The sequence below is a fragment of the Cygnus olor genome, chromosome 6 (assembly GCF_009769625.2).
Source record: "Cygnus olor isolate bCygOlo1 chromosome 6, bCygOlo1.pri.v2, whole genome shotgun sequence".
In the NCBI taxonomy this organism is placed as follows: Eukaryota; Metazoa; Chordata; class Aves; order Anseriformes; family Anatidae; genus Cygnus; species Cygnus olor.
Window position 1 is genome coordinate 31,531,693 of NC_049174.1, and position 13,177 is coordinate 31,544,869.

General features: G+C 36.8%; 1 long non-coding RNA gene across 5 annotated transcripts in view; it reads left to right on the forward strand.

Moving 5' to 3' along the window:
- Positions 1-13,177, forward strand: part of LOC121072476 — a 235,558-nt gene that overhangs the window by 107,627 nt on the left and 114,754 nt on the right. Inside the window, exon 3 of one of the 5 annotated variants that reach the window (XR_005821249.1) lies at positions 9,627-9,679. The exons of 3 other annotated variants lie outside the window; for them this stretch is intronic. This is a non-coding gene — a long non-coding RNA (uncharacterized LOC121072476). Of the gene's footprint in view, positions 1-3,445; positions 3,965-9,626; positions 9,680-13,177 lie in introns of those variants that run through there. One more of the 5 variants, XR_005821243.1, reaches the window with a different exon arrangement.

A 13,177-nucleotide genomic window follows, 5' to 3' on the forward strand; every position in this document is an offset into this window, starting at 1 on the left:
GATTTAAGCATCTTTCAAAAAGTAATGCCATGACCCAAAACCTCTTTCAAACTGCCAGAGAGCTTTAAAAGAGGCCATTCTATGAATAGAGTAATACTGGGAGATGAGGAAAAAAGAGATGTTTAAATAAATAAATGAAGTGAAATTGTTCTTCACTTTTGTTCATTGCAGTTACTAAAATCAATGTGTCTGCAAATGTAACTTGTCTCATAAATCATTAGGTCAGAAACCTGAACAATGTCAATGTGTTGTCACTATCCTATTAAATTAAATTGCTAACCAAGGTAATACTTAACAGCACATTTCACAGGGAACAATGTTTTAATGTATTGAGGATGCCTAATAAATATAGCAGCCGGCTAATACGATTTGAAGGCTTTAGACAGAAGAAATACTAGAGAGAGATAAAGGAGGGTGAAAAAAAAGACATCTAGTCACTAGGGGTATAGTGTACTGAAATACTAGATTGGCATAATGAGAAATGTCCTACTAAATCCCTACCCAGTAATTGTCAAAGATGGGTTGATTGGATTAGATTTGGGTCTGGCACCTTCAAACACAAGGGCGTAGGCAGACTTGCAGATAGCTGAGACTCTCACTTGAGCCATGAGAAAAACTAAATGGAAAACTCTGAATCTTATTCTTACTGAATGTTCTCTGCAACAATATTTATAAAGGGTATGGACAGGCTGTCAGCTTCAGAAGAAAACAGGGCAATATGCTGATTTACACCAGCCAATAACCTAGTCCATCCCCAGATGTTTTAAGATTAAACCATATTTCAGTTCTAAAGCTTGATGAAGTGCTCCACCTGAACAGTAATGTCCTTTTTGCTTTTATATTTGTCCAATATGGGAGTATTTTTTTTGTTTTTTTTTTGCGAAAGACAAAATTTAAACACATTTCACACAGTCCTGATCCTCCTGCCCAGTGCTTTAAAGGGATGAGGTTTGAAGAACTCCTACTATTATGTGAGGAAGTAGAGAATAAATAAGCAGCAAGGTCAGGCTTCTACATGTACAGGTTGGTGTGTACCCAGTCCAAGTAGCAATCCAGGCCAGAGTAGTAGCATATAGCAGAAAATGTAAATTAATATATAATTTAGAATAAATTCTAAAAGTGTCTCACTATGAGATTCTCATTTCAATGATTAAACATACCTTTAGCCTTATTTTGGCTTTTTATTTTAATAAACAGTACATATTACGGCCCATTCCTGCACTTTCCCTGTCTACAGCATTCCAGGTAGCATCCGTAACAGCAGAATGATAGCTCTGATTAAATGCTCAGATCTTAGGGCACTTGGGTGTTCATCCAGCACGTTAAAATGCCTAAAGATGGCACATGCACTCCAACGTTACATTTGGCACAATAAAAAGAAAACCTAGCACTGCTGGCCAAAATTCAGCCAAATGATGTTGTAAAAAGGTTTGTGCTAGGTACAACAGACATAATCATTGTCACATTTTTTTGCCATTCTGCACAGAGGAACTTCTGTGGCCGTGTCTAACATTAACTATGCTACATGCAGTTCTTGGCTTCTGTGCTCTTCCCCAAGGAGAACATGCAAGTCAAATGGCAAAATTTGATCCCCCTCAAGCTGTAGGGAAAAGAGGAAGGCAGGATAAAAAGGCAATGAAGGAAAAGATTATTTTTAAGTAACAGGAGCTCATGTGCCCTTGCTTTCTGTTGTTTCACAAGAGGAAAGAGACAGTGAGAAAAAGGAGTTGGTGTGTGGTCATGGTCTGAGATCCTAGACAGAATCAGCTGAACCACAGAAGTGCAATCAGATTTAATGTACTTTGCATATATGGATTTTACTTTTTTTTATTCATTATTATTTGATATAATTTATCATGCAAAATGTTGTCTAGCAATGGGATAGAAGTCCAACTGTAAGTTGAAGATAGTGTATTGTATGCACATTTTTGAAATAAGTGGATATCTTCTGATTTTAGAGGAAACTATAATCTTATTCTCTCATACTGTTATGCTGTTATATAATACTAATGACCGTGATTAGTTTCTGAATTTTATGGCTTGAGATAATCTTTATTTTTATTAGATATTTTATGGTAATTTTGAATTATGACATAAAACATTTGCTTTGCAAAGAAAAAAAGTGTCTATCTGAAACGCATGACAATTTATACTCAAGTTCAAAGCAATGTTTGTTAGGATACATTTTATGATTTGTTTTGCTAGGGGCAATGGTGGTGGAGCATTTTCTTCTAGCACTATCACCAGGCAAAAATATGTTCATGGCCTACCTGTTCTTCAGGTAGGGATGGGATAAGAATCATTAATAAGACGCACAAACAAGTTTTGATAAGTGTGTCTGTGTGGCCAGGTATCCTACCCTAGCAGGGTATATAAGAGTTTTATGGCTAACTTGAAATCCTGAAATACTGTTTCTTAGTGCAACACTTTCTCCACTAAAATCACATATTGACTAACCCTGGTCTGCTTTCAAACATGAGAGCTGTCTCTGTGTCTCCATGCATAGTGCAATACTTCTTACCTGTGATTTAAAATGGAGCTGTTTGCAGAGGTTTTTGCGGGCAGCACAGCACTAGACTCAACTTCCTCTGCTGTCGTGCCGGTGACAATCACAGAGACAAGTGTACCCTGTCTATATCCACTCCTAAAAATGTCTACAGTTGCCTTTTAACAGTGGCAAGTCTAAAATAGTTGCTCAGTTGACAGAAAATGGTTTAACCTAGATATCTGACAAACGTTGTCATAAGATAATTTTATCGTTGTGCTTGTCCCTGTAGAAATTAAGAAGTTGCTGCTTTCCTTTTCATTTCTCATTCATTTGAGGCAATGATGCCTTGTTAGCTCCTTCTGTTTGGGAGCCCTATTTCATGTTTCCCTTCATTTCCACTTTAAAGGTGATTGCATGTTTCTATATTTTTGTCCCTCTCTTTGCCAACTGCATTGATTTTCACAGTCGTGCCCTATTTCCCGCTTTCTAGCAGATTCTTGTCCACTGCTTCCATTTCTAAATCAATGTCTTTAATACTTCAAGAACTCATCAGTAAGAATGGCTATAAAATTTAGCCACTTCACTGACAGTTGTCTTTTGCTCATTGCTGAAAGTTACTTGTACTGACAATTTCCTTCAGATACTGTAAAGATTTTTTTTTTTGGTATTGTCAGTATAAGACAAACATTTTTTCACTTCTATAATTTCGTTGGAAATAAAATTCACAAATTCCACTTGTGAAACCTCTAACTAACCTTAAGGGCATTCAAAGACCCATTTGAAAATCATGTATAGTTAGTTCATTGTTGTAAAATGCACTCTAAATTTCACTTATCACAAGGTAAGAGCCTTGTGTGACAGGAGAGCGTTCATCAGTCCTGTACATTACAGATGTCAATCAGATATTGACACTGAAAATAACAGCAACAACAAAACTCTCTCTATTTTTTTCACCAGAGCTCATGGAACTAGATATTTGGACATCTTTAAGCAGTTTCAAGCACAAACGTACTGCCCAGAAAAGATGGGGGCAAATTGTACCATGGATGAGATCTGGTCTATTGGCTGCCAAATGAGTAACACTGGATTACAAGAAAAAATACTTTGTACCTACTGTATTCCAGTGGGATGACTCTCATCTCTTTCACTAAGGGTCATCTTTAGCTGAGATACTTTCTGAGCAATCTGGGTAGAGTCGTGACCACACTGAGGTTATTAGAAAAGTTAAATGTTCATGTTGTTGTACTGTATATTGTTCCATGTAGTACATGTATTATCAATAGTTATATATCAATTCAGTCTGTGTTATTTATTTTTTTACTTTTAATGGGAGGAGAACAGAAGAAAGAATTTTAGCATTAATCAGATAGCTGAATATTATATCAGTTTTCTTTCACATGCAAAGTAAATATTCATTACCATCTCTGGCATGTGTAGCTCACTGTATAATGTTATAATATGCTTATATTATAATTACTCTATTTTATAATTTAATATACTTACATTAAAGTGTAATTGTATATTCCGGTATGTAATTCATTTATTCTTGTTAAAATTATATTAGAATTATGTGCCCTAATCTATATATATTAGGGAAACTCTGAGACTGAAAAACTTGTCCTAATCATCAGCAGCTGTAGGAAAAGTAACTGTCAATCTTTGCTTCTGACCAGGGAACAGGCTAATGAAGGAGTCTAGTCTGTTGACCTGTGCAGTTGTCTTCTGAGATGGCAGGAAATCCCTCTTTTCTCTTCAATGGGGGCAGAGCTGGGTAATTATATGCCTGCTTTTGACGTACAGTGTGTGGAGACTCTGAACTATGGGATGGTGGTTATTTCCAGAAGAGAGCCTCACGGTATAGGGAGAGCTGCGTTGGTCTGAATGGATGAGCTGTGCCTGTTAATGGAGCTGATTTGACCATCATTTGGAAGTTAAAGTCCCTTTGTTTAGGACTTTGGAAGTGACCTCAGGAGCATTTTTTTTTTTGCTAAGTAAAATACATCCATTTTAATTGGAAGCCAAAAGGTCATCCCTGGCAATCATGGTTTTTTCACTGATACGAGTGACTGTCATAGATTGTTTTGATAGACTGTTATTAACAAAGGGGGTTGGAGTGATTTCTAGGATATTATCACGCCCTAAAGTAGGGGATACATGCCAAGTCCAAGGGAGGAAGCAGTTTCTGCCTTACTGGTGCAAATGAACAAGACAAAGTGGCCACAGAAATCTCACTTTCACAAATGGAGATGACTGAGGCAACAAATCTTTCCACCTAGCCATAAAGGAAATCTGTGTCAGAGACTCAGAAAGCAGGTAGATGATGGTTTTAAAAATAAAAAGGAGCATAACGTTTTATGGTAAGATCATTTCAAGGGTTATTTATTCACCTAAACAAAAGCATATTGCTTATGGTGCAACAGAATGGTGGTCCTCTTGCTCAGATATGAATGAAGCTTTCTTTCAGTATGAAGTATAATCTTTTCCAGGAATCATTCTCTTTCATTGGCACGCTCCACTTATAGATAGTGTTACACTGGGTCTATGAACTAATCTTTGTTCTAGACTTTGTTTGCAGGTCATGGCTTTTATTCTATTTAAGTACTCCACTTTGAAGCTCCAAATCAAGGGCAACTTCAAAAATGGGCAGCTTCTATTAAATGTAATTACTTCAATCTGAAAGATGTGCTAAAGGTGAGGATGCTAAACAAGAGTAGCCACTACACTAGAGTAGCAGCTGTTAAGAACACAAATCATAAAAGTACTTCTGTTGAATAAAGGGTAGTAACTAATCAAGGAAGGATTATAAATGAAGTGTGCAGGAATTGTTTTGGATTGTATATTATGCCTTTCCTGAAAACATAAACCATCTCTTCATGATTTTCCTCTTGTAATGACTAGTAAGATACCTAGCATGTGATTCCTTTTGCACCTACAGGTTCCTAATGCACCTACAGTATCCTAATGAAGTTTAATGTGACACAATTACGTGTTCATATGCTCTCACTCATTTTTTATTCAGTACAAAATGCTTTTAAAAGAGAACGCTTGAAATTTTCAATGGCAGCTGTTGGATGCAGAAACACAAAGTTATTAAGTAACATTAGCACTAATGAATACTAGAACCAGGTATTTCTCTAACCATATTTTTGACACTTTCCATTTGTGGTCAGTCTTATATGTATATCTTCACAATATTCATAGAGCAGTTTATCATTTGAACCTTTCCAGTGACCTTTTCTTCTTTGATCTTATCTATCATGTTACATTTCCTACCCCAGTCTATGCTGTCACACGTTACCAACACGCAGATGATTTACTGGCTCTCTGTCCTTCCAAATGCTTCCAGAGGTTTATTTTACCTATTAATTTTCAATCCTTCTATTCCTGATTTGGAAGAGGAATGGATGAAGTGCTGACTGGTTGCTTGCTATTGGATGACTGCAATTTCACCCAGTCTTGTTGTCAATATTCAGACAAAGCTCCCACCAGATTCCAGAAGTCAGCAGGGCATGTGGGAACTGAAGGCTTTGTTGCCGTATCTAGTGCATCACTGAATGAACATTTATCTTACAGGAATGATAACTAAACTGTTTGTTTTAGTGGAATGCTCACTTATTTGTTAGTAGGCATAACAGGAGGCTAAAATGTCTTCTTACTGGGATAAAATGCCAGGAGCATATAGAAAATCCAACCCTTTTTCTATGTTGACAGTTAAAACTATCTTCCACTAAAAAAAAAAAAAAAAAAAAGGTTGAAAAAAGCTGACTTTTCTTTGTGTAGTTAAAGGAAGCAGATAAGAACAGTTTCATGCAGGGAACAGATCAGGTAAATAACATCTTTACAGCATTTACGCTTTTTGAGTAACTGGGGCAATTTTCCTTTCATTTTTTAGGGAATCATTCTCAGATCTAATAATGACTGAAAAATATTTCATTTTTCATGAAATAACCTGTGTGAAATATTTTTCAGCATTCAGAAGTCATCTAAAATTGCTTATTTTCTTCACTGTTGTTTCCTTCATCTCACACATCAGTTCCTCTCTGTCACAGCTTTCAAAGACAGTCTGTTGGCATGCAGACTGCAGTATCAGAGCTTTATTTCTACAACCATTGTGTGGGAGATACTGAGCAAGAGAATGAGAGCTCTTCGGACTCATTCTTAATATTAGAGTTCATGTTGAGAATTTTGCACAGCTTGTCATAAACAATTTTTTGAGCGTTTCTTTACTCTCTCATTTTCTTTATATCTAAAATACCCTGTACAATGCAAGCACAGTAAAAGCAAACAAAACCACTCCTAATAGGTACTTTTAAATTTAGATTAAAATACATTGACATAACCCATAGTGATGCTCACCTACAATATTAATGTCTAACACCTTGGAAGATATAAGGGCTATAATCTCTACTTGTCAAGTTATAACCACACTGTTAACACCAAAGACAAGTATTAAAAACAGAATTAATGGTTTTAACTTTAATATAAAATTAACACTTTGAATTTTCCATGGTAGCAGGGAACCTATCTTTTAAATATATATATATGTATATATATATATAAATTTTTTTTTTCTGGTTCATCTTTATCTTAAGGAAGGAGCAAAACCTGTAAGCTAACCAATTCATTATTTTCCTCTCTTATTCAGTAATTTTATGGTTTATTAACCCATTATTTGGGTTTGCAGATAAAACTAAACACCTTTAAAAGGTGTTGTACTTTCTGTACAATACTCAATTTTGCAAAGACTATTCAGAGGATGCTGTAAAGGCTAAAGTCAGAAAATCATTCTTGCACGTCAATTCAGGGAAGCAAAATTTGCGTAGAGCACACTTGTTTGTTGACTAGTTCTTTTTCTTTCTTTGGCAGGAAGCTAATATCTAGTATTCCAGCAGTTTTCCTTTTCAAGATTTATGAATCTTCCCTGCTTTTCAAATGGTTTTGATTTGCATTAAGCAACAAAATAACCACTAAGCCATAAAAAACAACGACACAGGAATAACAGTAAGAATATGAAAGACACTGACAAAAGCTAGAGAATGTAGACATAAAGTTGAACTTGGCTTAGCAATTTTGGAGGTCAGGGAAACATCCAGAAAGGCACGATTTAGGTGAAATTAGGAACCTTAGTCTGTGAAGGTGGTCCAAAAAATCTTTGTTTCTGCAGCAGCAAAAACCTATTAGGAACTTGTAGTTTGGGTAAGGACGTTTCTTAGATGCTGATGTTTCAGTTGCTGTGTGTGCTTACAGGCACTCTGATCTAAGTCACTTGGAAGCTTGCTGCCATCTAAGATCCATTTCAACTGGAGCAGAGCCTAAATGAATACCTACTGAGTGTGCATTTCATTTGAATTGTGAATAAGAATGGATTTATTTTAGACATGAGTTACAACCACTTAAGTTTTGATGTCTTCAGGTTTAGTGAAAACTTCTGAAGCAACACTTACACAACAGTGACAGTAGATAATAACTCCTTGAAACACTGATCACAAAAATTAGTACTTTTGTTGGATTTTTTTTTCTTTCTCTTTGCCATCTATTACAGAGCCTATTTGATCATATAAGCACAATTATATGCAGTATTTTGGGGTTTATGCAGCCATTACACTTCTAAAGTGCATGTGTAGATCTGGAGCCTGTGCTGCACACCTGCAGTTGCACCACACAGACATATTGCAGGTCTTGGTTGAAAGAAGCATTTGGTTGGAATATTGCTAACCTCATATATCTAACACATGGTCTGCTTGAACTGGCCTAAGAACTTGAACTGTCCTATAAGGTCTGAAGCACTGTTTTTATGTTGTCTTGAGATTGGGTTCTTGAGTTCTTGACCACAACAAGAGAAGTAGGCAGCAAGAAAGTTCTCTTTATAATCTAGTGGTTTACAAGACAAACAGTTTAAAACTCACATTTCCAGTGAGGAAAAATTAGGTTATTGAGCAGTCAGCAGGGTAGGGTTAAGAATACTGTTAAATCCTGTTTAAGAATACTGTTAAAGACCCTTAACAGGGACATTGTTCCACCAGAAGAGGAGATGGAACTCCCATGGATGTCCGTGGAGTCTTATCTCCAGTTGCTAATGACTGATGGCCCTCTGCGTGACATGTCCACACCTGTGTTTGCACTCGTATTTAAAACTTCATTTTGTTTTGAAACACGAGTCCACAAAAAATGGAGGGGAGGGGAGGGCTTCTTTGTCTTTCAGCAGTTTTTCTGGTTTGTAGCAATAAAGAAGGTACTTCAGAGTGAACCTTCTGCAACCTCCTCTAAACACTTAGAGGCATCTCTTTAATTCAAATGTTGCTAGTAGTTACATGACCCACATTGGAGGTGAATTGTGAAATGCACTTAAGACATGTCTCGGGTAAAATTATAAATCCAAGGAAAGAGGATTGGGGCTGCATGCAAGCTTGCTTTCCTAGCTCTTCTGCTATTTTAACCATAATCAGAACAATTCTGACCTTCAGAGATCTGAAGACCAGAGCCATTGATGTAATTTATTTGAAGCAATATTTTAACTTGAAACTACATGTCTTGGCCTTGTTCCTTTATGGGAGTACTCTACTGATGTCTCTTTGCCTTAGGTGCAGGGCTCCTTCTGAGCCTAGTTGCTCTAGTGGGACAGCCCACACATGTGGTTGTGTCACTTAAATCCCAGTGAGAGGGGCTTTTTTTGTTTTCTGTAAATGTGTTATGTTGGAGGATAGTTTCAGCACTGGAATATGATGGAACATCAAGTCCAAAAACAGTACCAGGCTGCAGCACTTTTTGTGGAAGAAAATAAAATCATCCTGAAATGTGTAACAGGTTTTGTCCATTTACTCTTGTAATTCCTTACCCAACAAAAGATAAAAAGGGACTTTGGATATTTTCCTGTGCTCTGTTTGATATTTATTAAGGACAAATATAATTGGTATCAAAAAAAAAAAAATGAATTCCCCAAGCTGCCCTCACCCACTGTTAATTTCATTCAAGTTCATTAGCTTAGCATCAACTAAGAAATCTTCTGTAGGAGGTTTTGCCACCATTTAGTAAGATAAGAGAAATGATAGTAAAACAACTAATGCTAAAAAGTCAAGGGGAAGGATACATGTAATAACTCACCAAAATAAATTGAAATATTCTTCTGGTTTGAATATAGGTCATCACAAAGGAGTGAGACTGGGAGATTTCCCTTTAAAGTCCTAATGCAAGGCCAGGTGATACCAGTGATGAAATTCCTGTTTAAAATGAGAACTGCATCCAACCTGAGATTCTGCTTCAGGATGTAAAGGATGGATCCAGAAAGGCACTTTGACTTTGCAACACTCTGCATTGCAACACCCCAGCATTTGGAGGTGGCCGAACAAAGTGAGCCAGAGGCAATCATTTTATGCATCTCTAACAAAGTCTCTGTGGGTCTATTAGGCTCAAAGTAGCATATCTGAAGACATTAGGATGCCTTGAGGGTTGTCTGGGACCTCTGTAGTCTCCTGCTAACACTTAGGTAATTGAAAAATATGCAGGTACATTTGCAGAGTTTAAGCCTCCAGCCTTAACCTGCCAACTTTAATATAACTAATATTTTACCAGCCACTAGAACAAGACACAGACTTACTGAGCAGCATGGGTTGTACTCTACTGCTTGCTCACTGGGATGGAGCAATATTCACCAGTTCCAGTGATAACTACCATTGGAGCTTGCAATGATAAAAAAACATATAGGTGGGACATTTCCATGGATATGGCTATAAAGGATATGACCTACCAATTGTCACTGCATATTTTAATAGCTATTTACTTCAAATTATGTTATTCCATCTTCTCCTCCATATCTGGAGATGTGTAGAACTTCCCTATCTGAGTTTCATTGAAATGTCTGTACTTATGAGAGGCTGGGAATAATTGTGATCCCTGGAATGATTCACATATCAATATTTTACATTGCTAATATTTTAAGGTAGGGATTTAGTGTGTTTTTATTTAATGTATTTTGGGAACACTGAATTTTTTAAGCAAAAGTTGGGGGTTGATTGCTGAGATGGTTGCAAAAGAGACATCTTGTGCTGAGTTCCAAAGGTGTTGTGGCTTGATTTAAAAAGCAAACAAAACTACATTCTAGGGTAATTCTCATTGTGAGAAAGATGTCTCTTAGAAAGAAATGAGATCAGGAGAGTTCCTGGAAAAAATATTTTAATTTCAGAAATGTTTCCATTTCTGGAGTCTTACTGAATTACTACTAGGACTTGTCTGCCTTGGAGGTGGTGGAGTTGCCGTCCCTGGGGATGTTTAAGGAAAGGTTGGACATGGTGGGGGACGTTGTTTAGTGGGTAACATTGGTGGTAGGGTGATGGTTGGACCAGATGATCTTGGAGGTCTTTTCCAACCTTAATGATTCTCTGATTCTATAGCACATCAGTGTCATCTAATGAGTTCTTTATTGTGAACCTCGTATAATCACTGAAACCTGCAAGAGCATGTCAAATGAAAGCTTCCAGATTAATCACTTAGTGCAAAGCAATGTCAGAAAGTGATAGATTCTGAAGAATGCATTGTAGGTCTTCATATCCTGATAGAAATTCTCAGCTGAGGAGCACACAGGTGGAGGTTATGACCAGTGTCCTGGTTTCCGTGTTGTGTCTGACTTGGACCTACCATAACAGCAGCAGTTCTTGTATTGAGTGTTCTGAAAGCTGGAGCCAGAGACCATTTTTTCATGTAGCTTGTGAAACAGGTTAGTAGTGGAAGAGAAAAATGAACTTCTTTTTACAGCTATACCATTTTTACTTCTCAGCAAAACAGCCGTTAAGGGTGAACATTAAGAAAAGTTAAAATTTTTTTTCTTACTTTCTTTTTTAAAGACCTTGGCTTCAAAAGCAAGAGCTTAGTTACAGAAGGTATGATTGTTTTAAATATCTTAGCTAAGAACTTTGCTTTAATGAGATTTTTTCCTGAAGAAAATGACTGTTTGTTAAGAGAAAGAGTGCTGAAATCTGGATTCCAAAGAAAATTTCTTAAGCAGGGATCATCTCATTTCAGCATAATAGCATATAGAATATGGTTTTGAAAAACATTGAGGTTATTTGGGGTCATTCTGCTTCAGTGGGAAGGGCATTCTTAATTCAGTAGACATTTCTAAAAAGAGAAACAGTGACACTTTTAATTTTTCAACCTGCCTTTTTCTGAAAGAAAAAAAAAATCATAACTTAGAAACATAAAACATTATGTTGCTTTAAGTAAGTGAAAAAATTTACTGATAGATTTTTGTTATGGATGTTTTGTTTGCACCATTTCAGAATGTCTTTCTTATTGCCAAGTCTGCTGTTTTAATGTCAAAATTATAGAGATTAAATTTCTGTGTTTCTAATGATCAATTTAAGTAATTCAACATATCCAAAGTAAAGCTGTGTGGAAAAGGTTGTATTTTTCTCTACTTTTTATTTTCTGCTGTTAGAAGTGATAGTCTATTAATCAATTCAGAATCATAAATAGAAGTGGTGTGAATACCTAGGAACACCATTTTCAAGTTTTTTTAATGTGTTTTATTAAATATTTATTGTAATTATTTATTTAAAATTCTGTTTCATGATGCAAGAGAGGATCTGTAGTGCAGTTTTCCACAGGGTGTTTATGTGGTCAAAACACCCACTAAATTTCTCTTGTAATAAAAAGATCAGGCATGTATGGATGTATGGTGCAGTCTCATTGTTTGGCTGGCCAGATCCTCCACTCCTCTTTTCTTTTATTATTTTTTTTTTTCAGCATCTCTTTAGTTTTGTCATCTCTCAGTCATTGTGGGACTTGTGCACTCCTGACACAAAACACACCCGGACTTTGTGGGATTCATTGCAGCGAAGGGTTTTTAATGTTTTGCCAGTCAAATTAAAATGGTTGTGTGAGGCTTCATGTTGTTGACTTCTTGTTTCTCTTCTGGGCACAGTTATATATTCCTCGATAAATAGGAAGCAATGTGTCGTTAAAAAACTGTATGCATCTAATTTCTCTAGTGTTGTTTTGCTAAATCCCTCTTGCTGAAAGAAACAGTACACCCTCCTCTTGGCAGGCTAAGCTTTATAAATGAGGGTATGTTTCTTAGTCTCATTATTTCTTACTGTAGCAAAACAAAGGCATAAATTGGGGTATTTGGGGAATAGTCAATTGATTTCTGATGATTTATCTTGTGCTTTTGTGTATCTTGTTTTTTGGCTGGTGGACAGAAATGGATTGAGCAGTGGACTCATTAAGAAAACAGGCTTTATTGAGGGAAAGAACTGGGGTTCAGCTTTTTTTTTTTTTAATGGTAGTTTTCTCTTCCAGCAGAATTCCCAATGCCCACCCACGGATGCTTTGTGATTATTCAGCACAGAGCTGCATTTGCTTGACTCGTTCCTTCATCTAATAGTTATTGGGAAGTGGCAAGCACCGGTCAGAGGCATCACTACTCCTATTGCCTAATCTGCAGTGTGGCGAGCTTTGGATCGTTGCACACAGAGCCCCATGGGAAACGTTATAGATTCTACCCAGCTCTGCACTGTTCTTTCTGGTAGTCTTGGCCACCCCAACCCCATGAAGTGACCTAAATCTGTGTGCTGTACCCTTTCACCAAGCACTCACACCATGTCTTGTGGCCCACCTGCTTTCTGTTTTCCTGAGTCAGCTCCTAAGCTCCCAGAGGTAGTGCTGCTCAGACAGAGTTGTCTTAGCAGCAGGACG